The 27,118-nt window shown below is 35.5% G+C and overlaps 1 protein-coding gene and 1 non-coding gene across 2 annotated transcripts in view; one reads left to right on the forward strand and one right to left on the reverse strand.

Annotated features, from left to right (window-relative positions):
- Nucleotides 1-27,118, reverse strand: part of prickle2b (prickle homolog 2b) — a 174,004-nt gene that overhangs the window by 142,191 nt on the left and 4,695 nt on the right. The window lies entirely within an intron of this gene.
- trnav-aac (transfer RNA valine (anticodon AAC)) lies at nt 26,645-26,717 on the forward strand. Its single transcript has one exon. It is a non-coding gene; the product is annotated as a tRNA-Val (tRNA).

The following is a 27,118-nucleotide window of genomic DNA, read 5'->3' on the forward strand; positions in this document are numbered from 1 at the left end:
AGTGTAATGTATCTGAAAACAGATGTAGTAAGTAATATCAGTTTATTGGCTTACTTTCACTCCAGACAATTCACAGTAAGAGCTGAGCGATATGACACCATGCATAAATGTGCATTGAACACTTGTATTCAGCAGTTTACAAGCATTTGCACTCATTACAAATGTGCACAATTGTCTGTTGCCACAGTACGCACATATACTGCACATTTCACAAGATACATGTAACAACTAACAAAAAAACAGTCCTTATGCAGTTTTAGGGTGATATGGAGTAAAGCTATTATCAGTATATCCAGCCTTTTGCATTCTGACAATGAGCTATGAACAATGTGGTCTTACTTGACTCTTCCTTAAAGCCTGTTAAATTTTCAAAATAAGAGTCTCACACCAATAGTATAATGCAAGTTTATAAAAACTCAAAAATAAGAGAAATGATCATTGTTGTAATCTCACTATGAAACATTGTGGCCAATCAAATGCTGCCTGAGGCATGCATATTGATGATCCTTTGGGGAACATTACTGTTTTTTCTGATTGGCTTGGTTTTTCACTAGATTTTACACTCACCGGATTTACAAGAGAATGGTTAAACAATGGTGTTTAAGGTTTACTGTATGCCAATTCTATGTACTGAACTCTTATTACTCAGCTATGACTGGGTATATCCTGACATTCAATCTATGGCACTGAACAATTATTATTCAGCTATGACTTGATATGTCCAGACTTTCAATCTATGGCACTTTTAAGGACTGGCTCATAAAAGATTTCCCACCAGCATTGCAAAAAACCCTAACGGTACCCATCCTTAGTTAATACCAAGTGGAAACAGACAGTGATAAAATCCCTGTAACTCAGCGTCTGTCCTGACTTTTTGCCCTGTGATGTCATCAGCAGGACGGTGTTAAATATCACATGACCAGTCAAAACAAATCCAAACTGCTTTCAAGTTCAAAATCAGCGACTTTTGGACTACAGGGATATCATATCAAGAGATAAATGGCTTTCAGCCTTTGAAAAATGCACAACCTTGACTACAGTTTCGCATTTCTGGGATTTGTGCTCTCAGAACTGCCAAATCTGAGACTCACCTTAGGTCACTAAGTGAAGGCTATCTGTATTCTCTTGTAGCTGGGATGCTTTTGAAACGATCCCCACACAAGTATGTTTACATTACCAATAATCTATCATAGAAATCATGGAAAGAAGCCATGTCTGGTTTGGATTTTACACTCCCTCAGGCTGTTGTATGTTTGGGTGGGGATGTCAGAGCTCAACAGCTGGAGACTCAACGCACGAACAAGGATTGTTCTGCTTGAAGCTTTTTATTGGCATATTGTCCTAATGTAGAAATAATTATTTTGGACTTCAAACAAACAGGACTGTCAAGGATGTTAAGAACGCAATGAGACTCAGGCTGAGATTTTGCACAATTTGTCTCCGTTTTGGGGGTTTAAAGCCACGACTTCACCACAAAACAGCTGTAGAGATGTGTCAAAAACATGGAGAGATTGTGTTTGTTCACATCTCAGAGGGTGTTGTGTTTGATTTTTGACCACTCTCGCCCTCGTTCGTCTGCCTTCTCGGCACCAAAGCAGTGTGAATAGTACCATCACCCTGGAAACTGGCGCCTAGAAACACTTCTCTTTTTATGACTCACTGAGAATAAGATGGCATTTTGAATGAGAGTTGCTGCTTGCATTTATTTTTCTGACCTTAAGAAAGCAACTTGCAACATTGCACTTTTGAAAATGTTCCTTACATTAAGCTAATGTTGCTTACATACCATATTCTCAGTGGTATGCCATGTTTAGCATCTAAAACTTGCTGTAACTAGTTTTTCAAAAAAAAAGTGAGTTATATAATACGGTAGGGCTGAGCGATTAATCGAAAAGTAATCAAAATTGACATTCAGAACCTATAATCGGTCTAATTTTTCCAGGTCAGTTATTTTTAATTACTTGTCTCTATGAAGTTATTTAAATGACAAATGTCGTGAGTGCAGTATTACATGTTGTAAGCACATTCGTGTAATGGGAGCGTGCGAATCCGATTTCCTCTGTTTATGCACAACTTATTGCGCGCTCTCAAATATACACCGCAGATTTATTTTCACTTTTTTATAAGAAAAAAATGCCTGTTTGTTTTAGGCAATGTGTGTTTTAATTTCAGTTGTTCAACGTTGATGTTTAATAAATAATCATAGATAGTAGACACCCAGCAGGCACACAACATTTTAAGAGGTAGGTATTTGGTTATATTTTGGTTGCAATGTCAGGGGAGCAAAATCCAATGTCAGTTTAACGTCAAATCATGTCATAATAAGACCTCCTTACAACGTCAGTATATCATCAGTAGATGTTTTAGGTAACTGAATTAACTAACCAAAGTCCAACATCATCTTATCGTCATAATGTGACGCCCATACAACGTCAAAAGTATACCATCAGTAGACACTGATCTTTGATTGATTTTAGGTTACTGAATTAACTAATCAAAGTTCAACATCATCTTATCGTCATAATGTGACGTCCATACAACTTCAGCAGATGCTGATCTTTGGTTGGTTTAAATTTGTGGCATTAACTAACCAAAATCCAATGTCTGCCTGACATTGGACATTGACCTCTGTCTGATGTTGTTTCTGACGTTAACCTGATTTTCACTTCCAACCAAAATCCAACGTCCGACGATGTTGGCATACATCAATCTGACATCCTGTGCCTGCAGGTAGTGCGTGTTTTCTTCAAATCAGGTAATACACTCTTCATTCAAAACTCTCTCATGTAATATGTAAGCATATTAACTAAACTTGACAGTGAACAAGGAGGCCAAAACAAACAAATAAATAAATAAATAAATTAAATAATCGTTCATTACTCGATTTTGAATTTAGGCCAAATCGCCCAGCCCTATAATACGGTTAACGTACATCTAGTAAAACATAGAAAATGTTAAAATTGAATTGTGCAGCCTTTAACCTTAATAATAAATGTGGTTCATAGTGAATGACGCTATAATTTCTGCTGGATTATATTTGCATTTTTCTGTTCTGGATACTGTTAAATTTGAGCGAGGAAGCTAAAAATGCTAAACATTATAAAATAAACCTATATATTAAGCTAAAACTAGAAATTAGTTGTAAATAAAATGTTACAGTAAAATGTGACAAACACCAATGTGAAATGAATTCTGAACAGATGCATTTTTAATTTAGATAAAAAAATATATATAATATAATTTTCTAACACTAACAGTCCCTTTTCTATTTTCTATTATATCTTTTTATCAAAATAAAAAGGTATTAATTATAAACATTCTAAAATCCATATATATGGCAAAAAATTGAGACAACTTTTTATTGAGACACTCATTTTACTGATTTTTTTAGTTTAGGTTTGAGTAAAATGTTAATATTTGTTTTGTTAGGTCTACAAACATTTATTCAACATTTAAAATAATATTGTAATTTAGAGATTACTTCCCCCAAAAATGGTCGGAATAACAAATTCTCTCACTGATATTTGATCATCAATATGATATATTGTATATGTATATATATATATATATATATATATATATATATATATATATATATATAAATATGATTGATATTATGCTGTCTAAATCAGATTATAAATATGTCTGAGAACATGGCACCTTTTTTTATAACTTTATGCAAAAAATGCTTTAATGACATCCTTTTTATTTAGAATTTGGAACAATTGTCAAAAACGGTTTACAAAATAAAACAAAATCAGCATTTTATGCAACGCCAAACTACTTTTTCAATCATTCATTTTCTTTTCGGCTTAGTCCCTTTTCATTCCAGCTGCAACCCATCTCTGGGAAACATCCATACACACTCATTCACTACGGACAATTTAGCCTACCCAATTCACCTGTACCACATGTTTTTGGACTGTGGGGGAAACCGGAGCACCTGTAGAAAACCCACGCAAACGCAGGGAGAACATGCAAACTCTACACAAAAACGCCAACCCAGCCAAGGCTCGAACCAGCGACCTTCTTGCTGTAAGGAGACAGCACTATCTACTGCGCCACTGCGCAATCCAAACTACTTTTTAGTAATACTAATTCAGAATATTTACACTATGTTTTCATTTGTTGCTTGGATTACTTGCTTTTAAAGTAGTCTTGGATAAAAGCATCCGATGATGATTATGTGAATGTAAATATGTAATTCAATGTTGTGAGTAATATCAATTTATTTATTATTTATTTGCTTATTTATTATTTATTTACTTACTACTTATTCTTATTTATTATTATTTTAAATTTACTAGGTTGTCATTGGTGTACATTAAAATGACACTTCTGTTCAGTTCAGATAAAGGCTAAAAAGTGCATTTGAGTTTATGTATGTGTGAAATGGGCTCACAAGAGCGCCTGGTCTGTGATCACAGGAAATTGGAACCACTTCAGTTCTCCTATTAAGAGTCATTTCCTGCGCTTTCCTGTTAGATTGAATGATAGGCAGCGGTTGAACGGTCATGCCTGTTTTTCTGTCATCCGTAAAACTCTGAGCAATCCATGTACATGCATAAACACATGCTAACACTTAATGCATGCATACACAAACATACAATCGCTAATACACAGTTTCTGTAACTTTTTTGTAAAGAAATGCTTTGTTCAGATGTACAATCACTTATTAGGTACAACTGTTTTTTTGTTTTTTTTTTTGCTTGCTATTTCAAATATAATCAACATGATAAAAACCTTGAAGCAGATGAGCTACAGCAGCAGAAGAAGAGCACACCGGTGTCATTTCTGTAAGATAAAAACAGCAAACTCAGACTACATTTCACACAGCCTCATCAACCCTGAAAAAGGTTGAAAAATGCTGGAAAAATGTTGTCTGGTCTGATATCTTTATTAATATCTGCATCTGACATTCAGATGGTCAGGACAGAATTTGAAGTAAACAACATGAAAGCATGTATCCATCCTACCTTGTCTGGTGTGGGAGTATTTTCATGGCACAGACTTGGCATATTTATGAGTGTTCATCTTTTCATGGATTTTTCAGCAGACGAGCATGTCATCACAAAGCTTAAATCAACTCAAACTAGTTGCTTGAAAGTTGAGTTAGATATTCTTAAATGCCTTTACAGTCCAGAATTTGAGAATCACATCATGAATGTGGAGATATGACACACTTGCAGCAAATAGTGTGATGGTATAATGCCAAAATATCTAAGAAATTGATTCAAACAGTGTGTTCAGATGAGGGTAAAAACAGAACAAAAAATAGCCTATTGCTTCTAAATTATGATGAGAAAATTAACATTGATAACATTATAAGTTGACCTCCAAGAACAGAAGAGCATTTTAAAAATGCAGTTTATGACCACCTTGAACTGACCTTGTTGAATCTAAGCCACATTGCCAAATTAACACAGTTCTAAAGGCTAAAAAGTGTAAAAACGGTTCACATTTCTAACTATACGAGTAACTAATCCACCAGGAAAAAAAAAACGATCTAAAACACTCTGGTGTTGGCATCAACTCTCAGTGAACATTCAATCAGCCGCTAACTTCCACTGTAACGCTATTAAATAAATACAACAGTGCCCTCTGTTGACACAATATGGCTACAACAACCAAGGATTTCAAGGACAACAACTTCAGTATCTGTTCGTAAATTTAGTAGACTCATGGGCAACCATAACATTTTTGCACTTTCATATCCTACAGACTAACATTATTTTTTTGTATGTGAAACATATGTGTATATATTTAATGTGATTTATTTACATACAAATACTTTACATACACTGAAAAAAATACTGGTTGCCTTAAATTAAGCCAAATCAAATTAACCTTTGAGTGGTCCATTGAAACTGACTTAAAACAGCTTGCATAACTTATCAAATTAATTTAGAACATGATTAACTTAGTTTAATAAGTAAAAATGAACTAAAAACTTATGTTGTCATGACTAAATGATCATTTTCTTTAAAGTATATAATCGTTTATACATATTGTTGAACTCTAAAACAGAGCTAAGTCAAGCATAGATTACAACTATACACTTCAATTAAATAATTGTTTGAGTTTTTAAAGATAAATGATTAATTAAATGTATTGTTCACCAAAAAAAATGAAAATTACCTTTACTCTCCCTCAGATAAGTTTAAACCTTTGAGTTTCTGTCTTCTGTTGAACAAAAAAGAAGATATATTGATGAATGCTAGTTGCTGGGACTCATCACCTTCCAAAGTAGGAAAAAAATACTATGGAAGTCAATGGGTCCCAGTAACCAGCATTTTTCAAGGGTTCAAGAGATGAAAGAAGTTCAAATAGGTTTAGACAAGTGAAGGGTGAGCAAATAATGACATAATTGTAATATTTGGGCAAACTATACCATTAAGTCCTGCTTTTTAATATATTTTTAAGCATTTTTAACTATTACTGCAATTGCCCCTGACCTCACAGACAAGATAAAATCTTTTTCCTCCCTCCAAACAGAATTCCAGCGGCAGTGTTAGTCACATGCATCCATTTAAAGCTCATTCAAAACAGAATCAGTCTGAACAGATGCCGTTTTAATTTGAGAGGTTAAGAGGGAAAAGGCTTTAAAAAAAAGAAGTTGAGATCAATAAAAGTTTCAATCTGCAGCCTCAAGAACAAAACACTGCTGTAGAAGTGGTGAAAAAGTGAGAGACGGATGACAAAGTGAGAGAAAGTGACAGGAACTGATTCAAAAGACAGTTTAAAGTGATGCAGGGAGGCGTCCAGATACCTGCAGTTCACAAGCTGTTTTGACTGAATGTGTGTGTTTCTGTGCCCATGTATATTAAGAGACATAGCCCTGCTGTGCCACTTAACAATTGCCATCCCTTGGACACTAGAGACAGGAGGATAAAGCCTAGTCATACTTGAATGGAGTAAAAGAGACATTCATTCCTATAAAGTCTCCTCAGCTGTCTGGTAAAGTTGCAGATCAGCAGTGTTGCAGAGCCAGAGCACCTGCAGTCATTTGTACTCTTCACCTTGAGATGGATTGTTATACTATAGAAAGTGAGTTTTGCCATGAGATTAAAAGAAATAAAAAATTTTTACATTTATATCATGACTTTTATCTCACAATTCTGATTTATATTTAAGGCAACCTATAATTTCTTATTGTGAAAAAAAACAGAACTCATTCAGAATTCTTAGACATTTCGTCAGAAAAGTTAATATTTTACAATTTTATTGTACAGTTTTTTCCAACTGCTAACACAAGTTTTCAAAACAGTGTCACCTTTTTTTCAAAACTCTACCCACAATTCCCCAAACTGCACACACGAAATGCAAAATGCCTCACATCTCCTTCAAAATCTAACACTTCATTCAAAATGCCATAAACACATGTCAGAATGAAGAATTTGCATCAAATGGCAAACACGTTTTTCATAACAGTAAATGCTTGGATATAGCATGTAAACACTGTTGGTCTAAAACTAAAGCGGTTTGCTCTTTAGGCTTCTACATTTCAATAAAATGTGAGAATTGTATGTAGTGTTTTGAAAAAAGTGTTTTATACAATCGGAAAGTTCAAGGCTGAGAAATAGCTTCTGGTTTTGGAAATTTGCTGTGTAGTTTTGCATTTTGAGTGAGCTGTTTTAGAAATTGTGTGACATGAAAAGATAAGCAGTTGGAAAAAACTGTAAGAGATTATAGGCAGTTTCTGAATTCTTTATTTCTAGCAATTCTGAGTTTACGTGCTAAAATTCTGAAATTCTTTCTCCTTTTTTTCTACAGAACTTGCTACTTTATTTGTTAGAACTGCCAGTGTATCTGTTGCTTTGAAATTCTGAAGATTTCTTAACAATGGATTTTTTTCAATTCTAAGTTAGTTAGTTAGTTAGTTAGTAACTCAGAATTGCAACTTATCCTAAGAATTGATATAAGACAAGTTTATAAGCTGTCTTGGAATTCTAAAATTTCACAAAACATAGAGTTTGTATCTCATTATTTTCAATTTCTTTCTCACAATTGCAAGCTCATAACTAAAAATTACAACTCACAATTGCCAGAGGTGAAACATGAGATAACCTGTAATCAAATCATACTTACTTACTTACTTACTTGCTCAAAGGGCCAATTATATCAAAGTTGATATTTAGCTGCACCATATTGGTGTTTTGTAACATCTAGTTTTTATGAGGTGAGTTGTTAGCCCAACGCTTAACCCCCAATCTGGAGGACCAGGACAAACACACATACACTAAGGACAATTTAGCTTACCCAATTCACCAACAGCACATGTCTTTGGACTGTGGAGGAAACTAGAGCACCCAGGGGAAACCCATACGAACACGGGAAGAAACATACAAATTCCACACAGAAATGCCAACTGTTGTCAGTACCACCATGAAGCAAATTTATTAATTATTTATTTTATTCTGTGCTAAAATGGACATCGATTCTATACACGGAAGTGGCTGAAATCAAGAAACAATGTTTGGCGGAGACAAACATTGATCGAACACATTCCTAATGTCTAAAGAAATTACCATTCATTAGAAATGAACAGGACTAATGAGACAAATTGTTCTATTGAAGACTGGAGTAATGATGCTTAAAATTCTGCTTTGCCATCACAAGTATAAATTACACTGAACAAAAAAAATATAGAAAACAACATTTTCTCTGGGGCGACGTGGTGGCGCAGTGGGTATCGCTGGCGGCAGGACCTCAAATTCGAAATTTTTTCAACGCCAAAGTCCAAAAATATAAAACTTAACTTTTACCGTACACCACACTGCCTTAATGCCAACTGCAGACGTCTTTGGCTAGAAGGGAGCTGAATGGAGTGACGACCTAATTAGAAATGCTGGACTCTGCAATTCTCATGTCATATCAGGTAAGTTCACGCTATGCTGCATCATACACATTACTCGTTTTGATTGCAGACATGATTTCAGCAAAAACTGAAAATATGGTTAATTAAACTGCGGACACTGAATGCTAAGATTGAAACGTGAAAGTGTAAGTTATTAAGGTAAACTTGGTTTTATATTCACACATTCATTCAGTGACAACTTGTGACACACTCCCTATATTGTTTACCACGGCACTTTGAATATTCGGTCTGAAATAACCTGCAAGTGTGACTTGAAAACAACATTAACACTGTTTATTTGACTGTGAACAGTGTTGTACTTTGATAATCATTGGCTGCTAATATGATTTCGCTATTTATAGTTTGCAAATAATACTTTTATGAAATTATATTATTAAGTAGAAAGTCCAAATGTGCGAATATAAAACCAACTTTACCTTTATGTGTAAGTTCACATACTCTGTCGTACAGGTGTAGTTCACTGTCAGAATGCAGTCATTTTGCTTGTTGATAATTAATTACCCAGGCCTTGTACAGTTCCACCTTCTTTCATTGTCATTGTCATTCTTTCTGCTAGGCAGAATCTCGGTTTTTAGCTCTACATAGTGTTGAATCTGGTAATCACAGTGCATTATTTCTTGCACATGACCACACAGAACAACATTGTTGGCATCCAAAGACTTGTAAGCCTTTAACTTCTCTCTTGTAAAATCACTTGGAGCTTCATTGATATTGTATATTTAGGGCTGGATGCTTGGTCATTTCGTCTTATCCAATATTCATTTGGAGTAATCGCAAATGGACCTGTCAGACGAACACCGCTCACTTTAACGTTAATTTTGCCAAATCACTGTGCTTATCACTGGGTGACGAGCTGTTATAATATGCTGGAAGCATTATGTAAATAATAAATATAATATGTAATCTTATTTCTAAAACAACAACAAACTCTGTACTGCATCGGATGTCATTTCCTCACTGTAAATGCTAGGGCTCCCAGGTTTTTTTCTGCCACCTCCCTGCACGCGCATCCTGAGTGTTTACAAACATGGTAATTCGTCTATACATGAACAATGGAAAATTGAGGCCTGTTTAAAAAAGTTAGGACCAACAACACAATATTTCAGTAAACATAGGACTTCTTAAGGCCTAAAATTTAGATTTTGAGATTTAAGTCATTTTAAGACTTTAAGACCCCGCGGATACCGTCGTTAAATGTCTCAGGGAAAAAAAACTTTTCTCCCTTTGAACAAAACCACCTTTTTATTTTAGGAAACATTTATAATATTTTGGAACAATAAATATGTCCGGTTAAATAATTAAAATAAACAATTGACTTCTGCTCTCTTCATTAATTTCCAAAAACACAGATTCCTTTACAACACATTTTTTAAAAAGCACATAAAAAACCCTTACAAATACATTAGGAACGGTATAAGAGAAAATTTTAACGGTTTTAAAACCTTGACTTTTCTAAATCGCGGTAAACCTTGAAACCGGTTATTATCCCATGCCTACTTTTGTTAAATTATCATTTATTAAATAAAGGTAGCCTTAGTGAGATTAAACACATTTTTGTAAAACCATTTGTCATGTTTTTATTGTATGGAGGAGCTTTTATTTACGTTATGTATAACTTTTATAATAATCATGACAACTTTACAAATGCTTAAAAAATTTCCCCTGACTGAGAAATCTGAGGGGACACATTCATATACATTGAATGGCAATGATCTACTAAAACAGTTGGTTTTCTAGCAGTTGGTTGTGTGTTTACATGCCACGATTTTATGCTATTCAAGGTTGGAATCCCTATCCAGTTGTGATCCAACAGCACACAAAAATAGCACAGTTTGTGAGTATTGAGGAGAGTTTAACAAGTTTTCAGAATAGAGCTGTTGGCCCCAGCAGAAGATGGAAGACAAATACTAAATATTATGAACTAAATGTTTTTGAAGGTAGCATCTGATTCGCATAGATTCCAAGCCTTTACTCAATCACTTAACTGGGTGTGGATTCCAGTGGCTCTTTGAGGCTCTTGTGTAAGTAAATTGGCTGAGGTGATGAAGACATGATCTGGGTGTTCAGCAGCTGCAGCTGACAGAAAGCTGACCCTGAGCTCTGAGACTGGAGGGAATACAGCTTTAGCTCTCCTCATGCAGACACACAGCTCTCTGCCTGTGTTAATCTCTGATCTCTCCAACTACACTGCTGCCCTCTGTTTGCACACCTCACTAGTCTTTGCAAAAGAGCTACTAATTTCAGCCATTTAATTTCACGCCACAGTGATTATCCAGTTTCTCATCTGTTGTCTATCTGCCTCTTCATCCATCTACCAGTCTTCCTATTTATCCATCCATCTATTCCTTCATCTGTCTGTTAATCCACCCACCAACCCATCCATCCATTCATGCATTTATTAGTCTAAACATCTATCAATATATTTATCTTTCTAGCTATATATCGATCTGTTTGTCGATCTGTCTATCCACCCTTTCATTATTTTATGCATCCATCCATCCATCCATCCATCCATCTATCTATGAACCAACCTATCAATCAATCAATCAATCAATCAATCAATCAATCAATCAATCAATCAATCAATCAATCAATCTATCTATCTATCTATCTATCTATCTATCTATCTATCTATCTATCTATCTATCTATCTATCTATCTATCTATCTATCTATCTATCTATCTATCTATCTCTCCACAAACCAATCAATCAGTCTGTCTGTCTGTCTGTCTGTCTGTCTGTCTGTCTGTCTGTCTGTCTATCTATCTATCTATCTATCTATCTATCTATCTATCCACAAACCAATCTATCAATCAGTCTGCATGTCTGTCTGTCTATCTATCCACGAACCAATCAATCAATCAATCAATCAATCAATCAATCAATCAATCAATCAATCAATCAATCAATCAATCTGTCTGTCTGTCTGTCTTTGTCTGTCTATCTATCCATCCATCCACAAACCAATTTGTCTATCTATTTATGTATCTATCTACCAATCAATCAAACTATCAATCTACTTATCCGCAAACCAATCTATCAGTCAATCTGTCTATCTATATATCTGTCTGTCTGTCTATCTATATATCCATCCATGAACCAATCTGTCTGTTTGTCTTTCTGTCTGTCTGTCTGTCTATCAATCCACAAATCAATTAATCTATCTTACTGTCTGTCTATCTACCAATCAATCTAACCATCTATCCATCCATCCATCCATCCATCCATCCATCCATCCATCCATCCATCCATCCATCCATCCATCCATCCATCCATCCATCCATCCATCCATCCATCCATCCATCCATCCATCCATCCATCTATCTATCTATCTATCTATCTATCTATCTATCTATCTATCTATCTATCTATCCATATTTATTCATTAATATCATAGGTGATACTAATGGTTGTGTCATTGAGAGACTCTCGATGCAATCTGATCTACAGTGCTCACAGGAGACAGATTGAAGGCATGTTAGTACCAGACGTAAACAGGACCCTGGTCACTAACTGGCCTCCTGAGGTGATAAGGCTTGTTGTCAGATCCAGGATATGCTGAGGTATGTTGACAGTGAACTAAAATAAACTTGAAAGGAATAATCTGCATAATAATTGGAAAGGTATCCAGCTGTTCCCTATTAGAGACTGAAATACTGAAGAGAGAAAATGAGGTAACAACAGTTTTCTCCGAAAGGGTTAAATAAAATGGACAATCATTCATCTTACTGAGTCATCAATAAAGTGTATTTTTCCATTAGGCTGAACTTTAAAACTCTCTCTGGATTAAAAATCTGAATGGAAAATCAAATGCTGACAAATGAGCATTCACTTTCTTCGAGATCAATGACATTTGCATGTACCTGCATAACAATGACATCATAATTATTAGTGTTTAATATCATCTTGCTAAATTTACCAAGAATCTGTCGATTGGCATTTCATTTTGAGTCATAAATGAATTATGCAACAAAAAAAGATCAAAACATCTCACTCCATTCAAGGTGGTTATGAACTGCATTTTTAAAAGGCTGTCATATTCTTGGAGGTCAACTTATAATGCTATTAAAATTTTATTATGACATTATGACAACTATGACATCTATAAAATTTTCACATCATAATTTAGAAGCAATAGGCTATTTTTCTGTTCTGTTTTTATTCTCATCTGAACACACTGTTTGAATAGGTGAGACTGTAGACTGTGAAGTAAATGCCCACTGGTTTGATAAGATAACAATTCTGCATATTTAAACTCTTCGACACTTTGTTTCTATGATCAGGTCCTAAAGTTGATAAGGACATCTGTGCACCCACTGTCACATGTATGTCTAAGAGCCTACATCCTTCAGGGATGCTGCTGCATTTTAACACTTACATACTCAGTAAATATCAAACAGTCTTTATTAACAGACAAAGCATACTCTAAGTGTTACTCACACTTGTGTGATGAGACATTACTGTCAGATCCAAAATAATGGGAAAAGTAATGCCTTTGTTTGAAATAGGTAGGCCTGTCGCAACCTTGCAGGCACAGGGTGTCAACATGACATTATCAATCATGTTGGGGTACCACAATAATTGGGGTAGTACCCCAACTACCCCAATGTCGTGGGGACATTGGGTTTTGTTTGAAAATGAAAATCGTGTTGATGTCAGAACCCAACGTCAGGCAGACATCAATGTCCAATATCCAACCTAAAAATCAACCTAAAATCAACCAAATATCAACGTCATGTTACACCTTGACGTAGTGTGAACGTTACAACTATGACATCTATCAAACATTGGATTTGTCACTTTCCAACACAACCTAAAATCAACCAGATTTCAACGTAATTTGACGTCGTTATTGGACGTCAAAATAACGTTGTCCTTAGACGCTGGCTAGACATTGAATTTTGGTCACCTGACATCATGACCTAAATCTAACCTAATATTAACGTCTTATGGTGTTGTGTGCCGGCTGAGAATAGTCAATATCAGGTAATAAATCGACAAACCCCAATACATTTTTGATGATCAAATATATATTTAGGGACCAAGCACCAGTGGTGCGTAGACCCTATTGGAATTGCTCCGTTTCTTCTTCTCCTTCTTCTCTAGAATGAATCAGATTTTTGAAGGTCTAAACATGCTCAAAGACTCACAAAACTTTGCACACATACCAAAAGTGGCGAAAATGTATGTTTGTTATGGTTTCAGAAGTGGGTGTGGCAAAATGACTCGACAGCACCACCTATGCACCTTTGACAGAGTGGCCCCCGAGCAATATTTCACACACATGTACGAAAATTGACACACACATCAAACATACCAATACCTACAAAAAAGTCGAACAGAAAGTCGGATATTTTTAACTTCCTTATCAAAAACAGTGCAGCGTTTGCATTTTAATTAACTCCAAGGAATTTTATCAGATCAGCAGACCATGGAGGATGAATAACTTATAACTCGGCCACACAATGTCTGATCTGCCTGAAAATTCATGTTCGATAAGATTTCTCTCTGTAAGACATCTACAAGCTAATACTGAGTCACAATCATAGCGTCACCTGCTGGCAGAAGGAAGTTTGGCATAGATCTGTGATTTTCTCAAGTTTTTAATATATATATATATATATATATATATATATATATATATATATATATATATATATATATATATATATATATATATATATATATATATATATATATATATATATATGTGTATATATCAGCTTAAATTATTATTGTCCGCTGTTCTCTGTCATCCTAAGGCCACCGGGTGCGAGGTCCCTTTCATCGCTGCTTTAATGGCAATTATTTTTACACAAAAAAATGAATGTCACAAACATTTCAGCTTATTGTGTGCTGATTACATCACTGACAGCATTTCAAGCTTTCAAGGCAGCATTTAAAAGCATTGTTAGTAAGCTGATGCATCAACAGATCAATCGCTCATCTGCAAGGTTTAAGTGGATAGATGTGGCTTTAACACTAGAATTACCGCGGCAGTCAGGAAGTTTTTAATTTTTGTAATTTAATAACGCTTTAAAATAAAACTAACATATCTATAACACCCTAATGTTTCCTAAATATCTGTGTATTTCTTTCTAGTATTATTTTTAGAGTATTAGTATTTCTAACTTTAATTACCATATTGCTCAAAATGACTGCATGCATGTCTGCTACTTTTCACTCTGACTTTAAATATGCGTGCCTTTTTGCTTAGCAACTTCCTGCTAACGTAAACATAACTTTCTCATAGCAAAAACATAAATTTACTTCAGATATATATCTTCCAAAACAGCATATTCTGTGCCACAAAATAGCTCCTGTTTGAAAGTGAAAATGAAAGCGAGGCCCAGACCTTTGCATGTGTTCTTGTATCTATTCTATGTTTATTGACTGTATTACCAAAAAGTTTATATTTTAGGGTGATGGTGTCATAAAATATGACACATTCAAAGCTTAATTTTAATATCTCAATAGAAGCTTTGAATGTAAATATGATTGCCTATGGTAATTCTAATAGTTACAGAATTCTAGTTTCCCTGTTAATATAGCCTACTCTCGTGTCTGTGTTAACACAGAACGAAGCAAGTGCATCGATGCCCTTTCTGGCCAATCACAGACGTTTCTGTTGAGCTCCTGAGCACAATGGCCATCCAGATCATGCCGATATGCTCTCTCATTGGCTGCAGCTCATCACTACATCTGACTGCACATGGGGTTGAGTCGGCAATATTCAGCATGCTAGATATAGGATTTTTGTCTGCCAGTGTCGGCAACGCTTCAGTGAGCCTCTTTGATGCGTTGTTCAGTAATTCACACTTAAAGAGCACCCCCAGATTTTTTCCCGATCACAGCCCGATCTGTCGGCGAACTCGTTAACTTTCAAATCGGGCTCAAATCAGGCTTAAAATCCTGTAATGTGAAGTAGACTTTAGAAACAATGCTAGCTGAAAGGTGAGAAAACGATCAATTTCCACATTTTCCAATAGTTTGGAAGAAGCTGTACAAATGAGCTGTTTCAAAGCTGCAGTCTACCTCCATATAAGTGATATTTTCAAATAATGTTAAAGCCATTTTGCAAAGACATTTACATTACTTTTATAATACGTTGATTAAAAGGTAAATCTCAGTATATGATCTAAATAATTATAAGAATGAAAAGTTTTTGTCCCTTGAAAGTAAGTCTATTTGCATTATTTTGCTGTTTGCATTATTATACAGTGTCTGGTATAAAATGAATATTATAATGACAAAAATAATATCACTTACAAATAAGAACTAATTATTAATTTCCTACTCACAAAGTTCATACACTTTTTTATGTTCGGATCATAATAAGGCAAAGCAAAGACTGCGTTTTCCACAACTTAGCTTCGAACAATGTCTTGCTATCATTTTGTTTCTGCATGGATATTCTGCATGTTCGTCTCTCGTTATTTTCCTACTGCAGAGTGAACCACTGGGTGGAGTTTAACAGACAGTGATGTAAAAGCAAGAGTTGACCTTCATCATTGGAGGTAAGAGTTCCGATGTAGACACACTATTACAAAATAAATTGGCTCATTCCACAACCTGTCACTTCAATATAAAGTTTCAAGTTCCGAAACGTACAGTATGTTTTTATAGTACATGATGTTTTATTTGTCAAAAGAGAACTATGACTTTTTAATTTGTCCTTTAAATTACTCCAATGTAACACCATTTGTATTACATTATCCCAATAAATGAACATGATGCTGTTCAAGATTGTTTAGGTAATTAGCCAAATATAGTACAAATGATGACATATCCACATAAAGCGTGATTAATATACAGGAAAAGGCAATGTGACACCAGAAATAGGCCTTATCCTGTCATCATGTCCTCTCCTTCACTTTCACACACATTATAAAGAAGTACTAAAAACCAAGCTTACTATGGTAAAGAACCCAAAGGCTGGCACACTTTTAAACTCCCCTGTAATCATCATCTCTACAGATTCACAGACAATAGGATAGAAACATTCTCCAATTACACCCACTCTGGCCCCATCTGCCTCTGTGAAGGTGGAAATATAAAGGTGCCATAAAACCAACCCCTAGAGATGTCTCTTTTCATCCTAGCATGTTCCAAGTGCATGTGTGCAAAAGGAAGTCTCTTGATACAAAACTCTGCGTGTCGAAGAATCTCTTCATAAATGAGGGCTATTATTGATGGTGAAACTTGCCCTCTTGTGTGAGTCTTGTCTAGTCAAAGTCTAGTTCTAACAGGCAGTTGTGTAATAACAGCACACAGCAGCACTTACTGGCATAAAGTGGGGCAGTTGTTTTGAACTATGTTTCTAGTGAATAAATTAGGTGTATTTTTATGAAGAATATGGCAGGATGTTTAAACGATGCTTTTATTTTAAAAAAAAGGTGAATGGTGAACTGGGTTCATGGTTGTTTATGCTCTGAAAGTTTTCACTTATTTGAGGGTGGAAAACAATATCGTGAATGATATTAATATAATATTAATAAAGTTCAAACTTTGCTGCATAATATTTTGTTAAGACGCTTTGATAAAGCATTTATTTCTTAGGACTGTATTATATTGGATGTTGTAACAATGTATAGGTCAGCACTTTCATTTATGATTAATTTAATGTAACAGCCATCAGAAGAGCTGAATGGAGTGAGGACCTAATTAAAAATGCTCGACTCTGCAGTTCTCATTTCATATCAGGTAAGGTTACGCTATGCTGAATCATACACATTACTTGTTTTTGACTGCAGCAATGATTTCAGCAAAAACAGTTAAATATGGTTAATTAAACTGCGGACACTGAATGCTAAGAATGAAATATAAACATGCAAGTTCACATTCCCTGCCGTACAGGTGCAGTTTGCTGTCAGAATGCAGTTGTTTAGCTTGTTGATTATTACTCAGGCCTTGTACAGCTCCGTCTTCTTTTCTTGTCTTGTCTTTGGCTAGGCAGAACCTCGGTTTTTAGTAGGGTTGGGTACTGAAACCCAGTGCCATTATGGCCCCCTGTACCTTTGGAACCGGTATGCACAGGACCAAATCAGCATATGAATTTCGGTGCCTAATTCCCGTGCCACTGGTGCTGCGACAAGTACGTAAAAGCAGGTCACACACCAGCAGTGCCGCTCGGCAATGAGCATCGTCGTGCCACGCAGCCATCATGCACGCGGCGCCCAGCCATGACTCAGGACACTGTTCATATTTCTGCCGCGCCACAGAGCGCCATCTGAATAGTTTTATTTTAAATAGCGAATGTGTGCGTCTGATGCGTGATACTATTAACTGTCATGTGCGCACTGTGCCGTGGCTCTGAGCAGCGCATGAGGTGGTTGACGGCCTTAAGAAGCATCAAGAGATGCATCAAAGGCACACATAAGTACGCATTGTGTCACACCATCTCTAAATATATTAATTCTAAACAGCTTTGAGGGATAAAGATGTCAGTGATGTCAGGCGTTTGTTCTTGTTGCTTATAGAAGGCAAAGCGCGCATTACTCAGCATGCGGTAAGCGACTTCCTTCATCAACACGTATGATTACATTCATTGCTTAAACTAAGCATTCTAAAGTATGGCTAATATATTTTACAAGCAAGGATTCTGACACACCAACACGCAGCAGATGCTTTACAACAGTTTTGTGTAAGGGGGGAAACGCGTCAAACTTATGAAATTTGAGGGCTCATGAAATCAACTTAAAAGGTGAGGAATGGACTGTCTTTGACAGCTTGTGACATTATCTGGCACTTTCAGTTAGTACGTTTACAAGAACACCAATACTCTGATTTTAATATGATTAAGACAATACTCTGATCAAGAGTCCATCACGTAAACAGTGATTTTTAATTATCTTAAAGGACTACAGACACAAACAGCAGAGGAAACGTTTATTGGCTGGTGACGCAATGACGTTGATGGATATTTGTGCTATAACATGTAACTGGGTATCATGAATGCAACATTCAAAAAGCAACTCATGTAAACACCTGATTCATATTACTGTTTTATTCAGATTATGGCAAATCAATAGACCACTGATGTCCATGTAAAAGTAGTCACAAGCCCCAAACCCAGAAAATAGGTGTTTCCTGATTTTGATGACAGCCTTTCCACAGGTTGGTGGTAAGCTAATGTAATGTTAATAGCATAATACAAATCTTGCATTCATGCTAGCAAACAAATGAACAAGGGAAATATATTAATGCAATTCAAATATATAAAATATGAATTGATGTTTACTTTAAACTTATTGTAAATATTAGGGGTGTAACGATATTACAAACTGAACCGAAATATCGCGATACACCAACCACGATACGTATCGCGAAACTCTCGTGGCGTACCGCGGTACTCTCACGCCCCCTGCTGCCCATTGTTTAAACACATCTTTATTTTATCACATTTGATTAAATTGCCTTAGTAATGATGATATTTTGTTCTAAATATTATTTTATAAAGTTAGTATTTTCCAAGTGCATGTCATGTCATGTGACTTGAGTGAGCGATCACACTAGGTTACTACTGTATATGCAGGATGGCTGCTTCGCATAGATTGAGATTGCAGATCCCCCAGACACATTTAAGTCGCCTGTGTGGGAACATTTTGGTTTTCCAGTGGAGTACAGGAATGTAGACAAAGCGCACGTCTATCTGTCGTAACTTTCACGAAACTTACTTATAAGGATTAACATTTAAAGTGTGCTAATTTCACAATGTGAGGATGAAAGCAAAACTGACAACAGAACTGCCAACAAAAGTGATTTAATGTACAAAAGTGAAACCAGAATAATGTCCAAATATATATACAAAAAAGAAACTTTACACTAATAAAAATAATATAATAAAGTAGCCAATCATAAAGTAGCCTCCTGACCAATCAGCTGTCGTGAAGGCGGACTTACAGAAATGACAGGCATAGAGAGAGCGAAAGAGAGAAAGAGAGAAAGAGAACCGGAGGTAGAGCTGAAATGACAACCGAATCCGCGGCTTCATCCACCCGCCACGCACATATAGTTTTATCTAATTTAGGCCTATATGTATCCGCACTCGATCGCCACTTTAATCATTTAATTCTTTGTTTTAGGCATGATGATAGGTCAACGTGGATATTAACAGCAGATTCAGTGAGCTAACCTGCGCATCTCTGATAGTAAAATAATACGTTAATCTTAAACGTTTTAAATGAACATTTATTTATAAAAACAAAATTTTGTCTTTAGACAACATTTTCTTCATTTTCAAATAAATACAGAAAACAAAAATAAAACATTTTAGCTTTTATAGATACAGGAACAAGATAACAAAAATGGTGCCATTTGAGTCTAAATGGCAACTGTTATGTTTACTTGGCATTTTTCTTCGCACTGTGCAAAAACAGAATAGCATCTACTGTGCCTGGATTCGGTCAATTCCGCCTCGACTCCTAAACGCGGCCAGCTGCACTGAATGAGCGTTCGCTCGCACAGCATGTTGTAGGAATAAACAAGATCAATGACCAATTAATTATAATGTATTTTTATACCCGACCATTTTTATCCGCAGCGCCTGTGGATAGGCTATAACCGCCATCCGCGCATCACTAACGGGAGGCAAAAATACAACCTATATGCGGCTACAACCATAACATTCGTTTCAGATAAAACTACAATGTATTTTACTGGTGAATATGTCATGTAAAAACAGTTTACAAACACATTATATGTATATTTTTTCATTAATTTAAACGGAAACCAATCTATCTAAATGAAAACTTATAATCAAAAATGAGCATCACTATGTCTGTGTCTGAGATCAAGCCTCTCACCTGAGAATGTGGACATTATGGTGTTTTTGAAGAAGAACTTAAAACTTAATTGAATATTCCAAATGTCCTTAGAGAGGATAAGCCTGTTTATCTTTCACTAGTCTACACTGCAGTTATTTATTTAATTTTAGTTTTATTTAGTTAAGATTGCTGCACTAAAGAGAATTGTTTTTTTCTGAATAGTCTATATTGCAGGTATTTATTTAATTTTTGTTGTTTACTCCGGTATCCTGACTGTACTAAAAATATGATGGCAAAGTTAATAAATAAAAAGTTTAGTTGTTCTTGTTATTAAGTGAATCTATTGTTCCTTAGCATTGCTGTTAAGATGACATCAACCTTAACCCCACAGCAAACAGAAACCAAACCGTGGCTCCAAAACTGTGAACCGAACCGAACCGAACCGAACCTTGCCTTTGGTGTATAGTTACACCCCTAATAAATATATATTTAAATTGTTCAATTATAATGATAAAAATATATATTTTTTTTTTGGTCAAATCATTTTGTGGTTCAAAAGTATCGGTTTAGGCACCGTTTTGGCACTGGTACCATTTTAAAAGTATCGATTTAGCACCGGTATAGAAATAACCCCAAACGATACCCAACCCTAGTTTTTAGCACTACAAACTTTTGGAAATCATGGAATATTATTTCTTGCACATGACCACACAGAACAAAATTGTTGGCATCCAAAGACGTGTAGGCCTTTAACTTCTCTCTTGTAAAATCACTTGGATTTTCAATGAGATTGTTGTATATTTGGGGCTGGATGCTTGGTCATTTCGTCTTATCCAATATCCATTGTGAGGGTGCAATCGCAAATGGGCCTGTCAGACGAATGCCGCTCACCTTAACGTTAATTTTGCAGAATAACTGTGCTTATCACTGGGTGACAAGCTGTTATAATACGCTGAAAGCATTATGTAAATAATAAATATAATATGTTATCAATACAAGTTCTCTCTAATACAACAACAAACTCTGTACCGCATCGCATGTCATTCCCTCGCTGTAAATGCTAGCGCTCCTGTTTTTTTTTTCTGCAACCTCGCTGCGCGCACATCCTGAATGTTTACAAACCGGTAATTCGCCCATTAAATTTTTTTAATTATCCCATTTTTAATCATTTAAATAATAAATTACCCCAACAATAAATAAATAATATAATTATATTGTTTATTATTTAATCGTTTTATTATTGCTATTAAACCTTTAAAGCACATTTGATGAGCGCGATCATGCGTTTTGATGAATCTAGTCTCTCATCGCATGCGCTTCACTGTGCATATCGCATACGAGTTCCCTAGCAACAAGAACATCACCAACGATGTCCGTATCCCTCAAAGTTGTTTAGAATTCAATGTTTAGAGATGGTGTGACTAAAGTCTCTTTAAGAATGTTATAGTCTTTGGTGTGACACAACGTGTACCTGTGTGTGCCTTTAATGTACCTCTTGATGCCTTGTCGCAGCACCAGTGGCACTGAAATTCATATGCTGATTCGGTCCGGTGCATACCGGTTACATGGCACTGGGTTTCGGTACCCAACCCTACTTGTGAGCAACTGTTCTCACTCTCAGGTCACATCATTAAAGAAAATGGCCACATTGTCCCCCAATAATGTCAACAGACTGGTCTGTCTCAGCAACTGGCTGAATGTAAAGGAGGACTAAGCAAAATTGTTTCTACTTTATAATTAATGTTCTCAACTCTCAGCAATACAACTTTTCAATGAGTACAATTGTTTGTATTTAATTACTTTATTATTATAATTTTCCAATTTCCATTTCTGTAATGCTGTATTTTGGAATTTTTTTGCAGTCCACTTAAAATCCAACTTGGGAATCCTTCTGTTTTTTATTGCTTGTTTATTGCTTGTTATGAAATTCAAATGGCACTTGCATGCCCCGGTTTTTATTTCTGTAATGGCTTAAATAACAATTTGAGGATCTTGATGTTTTTTTTGCAGGTAATTTGTTTACATGAAGAAATCTGTGTTACAGGTAAAAAAAATATTGTATTTTGAATTTAAATAGTTTCTTGTCTCGAGTTTACATTAGTTTTACGTTTGAATATTCAAAAATCTTAAAAACAGCTTAATGAACATGTATTTAGCATTTATATTATTATGTTATTACAATTTTTTTTCATATTGTACCAGGTCAGGTGTATGTATTTTATTTTTATAATAGATAAAAAAACTATATATTTTATAATATTATTGTATTACATTTTATATTTAATTTTATTTCATTAATCGTCAAGTTTGGGCATCCTACTTCTTTTCTAAAACCAGATGTTACTTTTATGAGTGTATCCATTTGGCTTCAATCCATGGGCACGTGACCCACCCCACCATTTTCATGACCACAATGACAAATAAATGACCCTCTCATTACACCCAATCAAAGACAACCACAAACACACACATCCACCCCCACTACAGCACTCTCTGAATCTCAATGGTCAACCTCTGATGCATCCCTTCATATGCATTTCTATACAGCCCATCAATTTACACAGATGGCAAAATATCAATCTTTCCTTAAAATAACCTTAAATCACCACATAAGCCAACAAAACCCAAGCATATTTAGTTGATGAGTGGAATTAGCACTAGCAGGCAACAAAACTCCTGGAGTGGAAACAGTGGATGAGTTTTAATGGCTCTGCTAATCTAGAAGGTCCCAGTTGTTATGCTCTCTTGGCTCTTTGTATATGTGTGAGAAGCATGGATTCTCCTCCTCCTGACTGGCTGAAAAGGAGACTCCGGTTTACAGGCTCATTGATGTGACAGAGCAGTCTGACGGATTGGTTTAGCTGGTTAACTCATTGAAAGCCACTGTTATGCATATTGGAGCAGGTTAACGGGAGGACAGTATCCAGCGAATCGCCCTGCAGCTACAGCTGACTTCACAGACATTTTAAGTTCATTTTTAATCAGTGTTTTTGTCTTTAGTTCCATATCTAACAGTCTTTGCACACCTTGCTGATGAAAAGATGGATAGTGAATCTCTCAACTGATCAAAAAGCTTATTTAATAAATAAAAGTCATCTAGAATGGCAAAAAAAGCCTTCTTGCAGGACTCCCAGGGCATCAAAATTCTTTGGATTCATCTTTATTGCCACCTCCATCTTACCCCGGACATGCTCAATAATGTTCATGTCTGGTGACTGGGCTGCGCAATCTTGGAGCACCTTGACCTCCTTTGCATTCAGGAACTTTTATGTGGAGGTTGAAGAATAAGAAGGAGCGCTAACCTGCTGAAGAATTTGCTTAAAAATCTTTCAGATAGGGTGCTAATGGCTGGGATGCACGAGAAAAGAAACCAAAAAGCCACTCTGGTGACATCCTTACATCATATTTTTATTTACAATCTCCTCAACACTCATTCTTACATGTGTTGATATTCTGACCTGATGTGGCAGTGACAACCCAAAACTCGTGCTCAAGAGCCACATTTTAATAAAACTATTGTACTTCAAACCGAAACTTCATACTGTTACGCATACAGGAACGAGCCGGAGATGTGACACATACCATACTTTTTTTAGCGTTATTGACAATAGTGTTCGGTCAGTATATACGAATAGGCATGGGACGATAACTGTTTTCAAGGTATACGGTGGTTTGGAAGAGTCAAGGTTTTAAAACCGTCAAAGTTTCTGCAATACCACTCCTAAGTTACGTGTATGATTTTTCTATTTGCGTTTTATTTTTTTTTAGGACAACAGTATCTCCAGCAGAAAAGTTATCCAAAGATGCCATTTTAAATTGTAAAAAAAATCTGTTTTTGAAACAAATGAAGACAGCAGAAGTCAATAATTCATTTAGTCTGACATGTTTACTGTTCCAAAATATTTTAAATGTGTCTCAAAACAAAATATTGTGTGTTCAAAGGGGGAAAAGTTTTAGTTTTAAGAATATATAAGACTATATTTTAGAGCAGTAATCACTGTGAAACCGTGATATTTTATCCAAGGTTATCATACCGTCAGAATCTTATACCAGACCATGCCTACATACCAATACCGTTTTTAACCGCCCAGCCCTAGTAGAGCATCTGAATAAAATGTATTCAATCCAAAGCATAGATGAACCCATCAAAGCAAAGCTAGAAATGAAATAAACAGTGTTTTATGTTTTTCTGAAGAGTCTAACAGCGTACAGTACAATATACTGTAAAGTCTTCATTAAATAACTAATTTATAAAATGATCTTTGTTAAAGTTATGAATAAAAGTCCTTGTCCCTGAATGCTTTAAATTGACTTAAACAGAATACAAAGTCACAAAACGCCTACAAATGATAAACGTTGACTCTATTATGGTTCAAATATGCCATGACTCCACAAATCACATGTCTTCCAATCTGTGGTGGCTGGTCAACTATAAATCTAACTCGAAATTGCACATCCTACAATGTAACTATTGTTTATGTACACATTGTGATGTTAATGCTAAAACTATTTATTGTGCAGACAGAAACAGACAAAGTGTGCAGAGATGATCCTTACATCTCACCATTTACATACCATTTAAGTCTAGAACAAAATCAACATGATATAAAACATTTCTTACTACAATGTAGCTGGCAACAACAAGTCTTTGATCATCACAAATGGACACCAACATGCACAAAGCTACATGCCAAGCGGAGCGGGTCATTTAAGCTGGCTGATCAGATAGCAAATACTCAACACACCGATGCTAATAGAGGCAGTATTGAGACTCATTAACACAAAGAAAATCAATCAAGCCAACGGCTCTCATAAATTATTCACCTCCTCATGTTACATGTCCCGCTATCTTGACTCCTTGCCTACATAGCATCCCCAATTCAAGCTGATAGACAGGCAGACAAATGAAAACATAAATTTACTTTAATAGTTTGTAATGCAGTAATAATATCTGATTCACAATGCAGATTACAAAAGTCAAAGATTGACTGACATGCAATGACACAACAATGGTTTTTTGCTTGTTTATTTTTATTTGGCTTTTAGAAGTGAGTGAATATTCATTTGATTTCATCACAAGAACTGATATTGATGTCTATAGTATAAAGTCAATAACCTGTTCAAAATGCCTGTTGTAAATGCATTGATATCTGAAAGAATCAGCCAGTAAGAAACTGCAAAGTCTGTCTAGTGGTAAAATTGCTCTAACATTAGTAGTTCTTGAGTAGGAGAGTTGCTAATTCCAAAAATCTCGACAAATAATACTGTTTAAACCCCAGTCTACCCCTCATGTTCTTATATCCTAATGGATAAGCAGGAACATAGATCTCGGCTCCAGCAGATATTCCTACCAACATTAATATTTATAGATTTATGAATATTTTAAAACATTTTAGACATTGCAGATGTTAAAAGTGTTGGAATAGGAGTTGATGCATGACCTTTTCATTCGCAACAGATCCCTGCTTTTTCCTTCTACTTTTGAGCAAAATCCATCAACGGGACATCAGATAATCTGGTGACCATTTTGGTGATTCCTCTGAACAGATATTTTATATTTACTTAAACACAGATACACCAGAATCTTTTTATACCCACAGCTAGCATTTTAAGTTAAGGCTGATACCATTTAAATCCATTCAACCCCACTGTTACAATCAAGGGGCAAACAACTCAGTCAATGGCCATCTTTCTGATAACCATCAAATTGAAATGACTGATTAATGTCATGGATTCTGAACAACAAGTATTTTCAGAAAGTGGAGCAGAACGAATGAATAGATACAAATTTGTAGAACTATTGAATTTAATAAAATATAAAATATATGATGGAAACTCAGAGGCCTTGTGGTTTTCCATGCATGCTTTAAACTAATACTTCAATCATTAGTAAATAAATACATTTTATCTTTTGAATGTTAGCAGTGTATTTTTCATAACCTCATAATCCCCTTCAGTTCCCCCACAACTACGAGGGTGAGAACATAAAGTTCACCACATGTTTCCGTAGTGTAGTGGTTATCACGTTCGCCTAACACGCGAAAGGTCCACGGTTCGAGACCGGGCGGAAACAACATTTTAAAAATTCTGTTAACTGGTGAAAATAAAAGCACGGAGAGTAAATGTAACTTTACCAACTTGATTAATTGACTTGGATAGAAGGTAGGACCTTTTTCATTCAAATTTATACATGTGGTCCTTTTGACCCATAAAAGTGGCTCAGTTATTTCCTGTGAGAAAACTACAAAAACCAGGAAGCTAATTTATTTATTTATTTTTTAGAAAATATTATAAGAAGTTATAGGTAATCAACTTTTAACAAATAACCATTTAAAAAAAAACTTCTTTCCGTCCAGTTTTAAACCAGGGACCTTTCGCATGCGAGGCGAACATGATAACCACTATACTAAAGTAACTCTGGTGAACAAGTTTTTTCCCACAAAAAAAAAGAAAGAAATAGTCATTTTTGTTTAA

Source organism: Danio aesculapii, chromosome 11, assembly GCF_903798145.1.
Source record: "Danio aesculapii chromosome 11, fDanAes4.1, whole genome shotgun sequence".
NCBI lineage: Eukaryota > Metazoa > Chordata > Actinopteri > Cypriniformes > Danionidae > Danio > Danio aesculapii.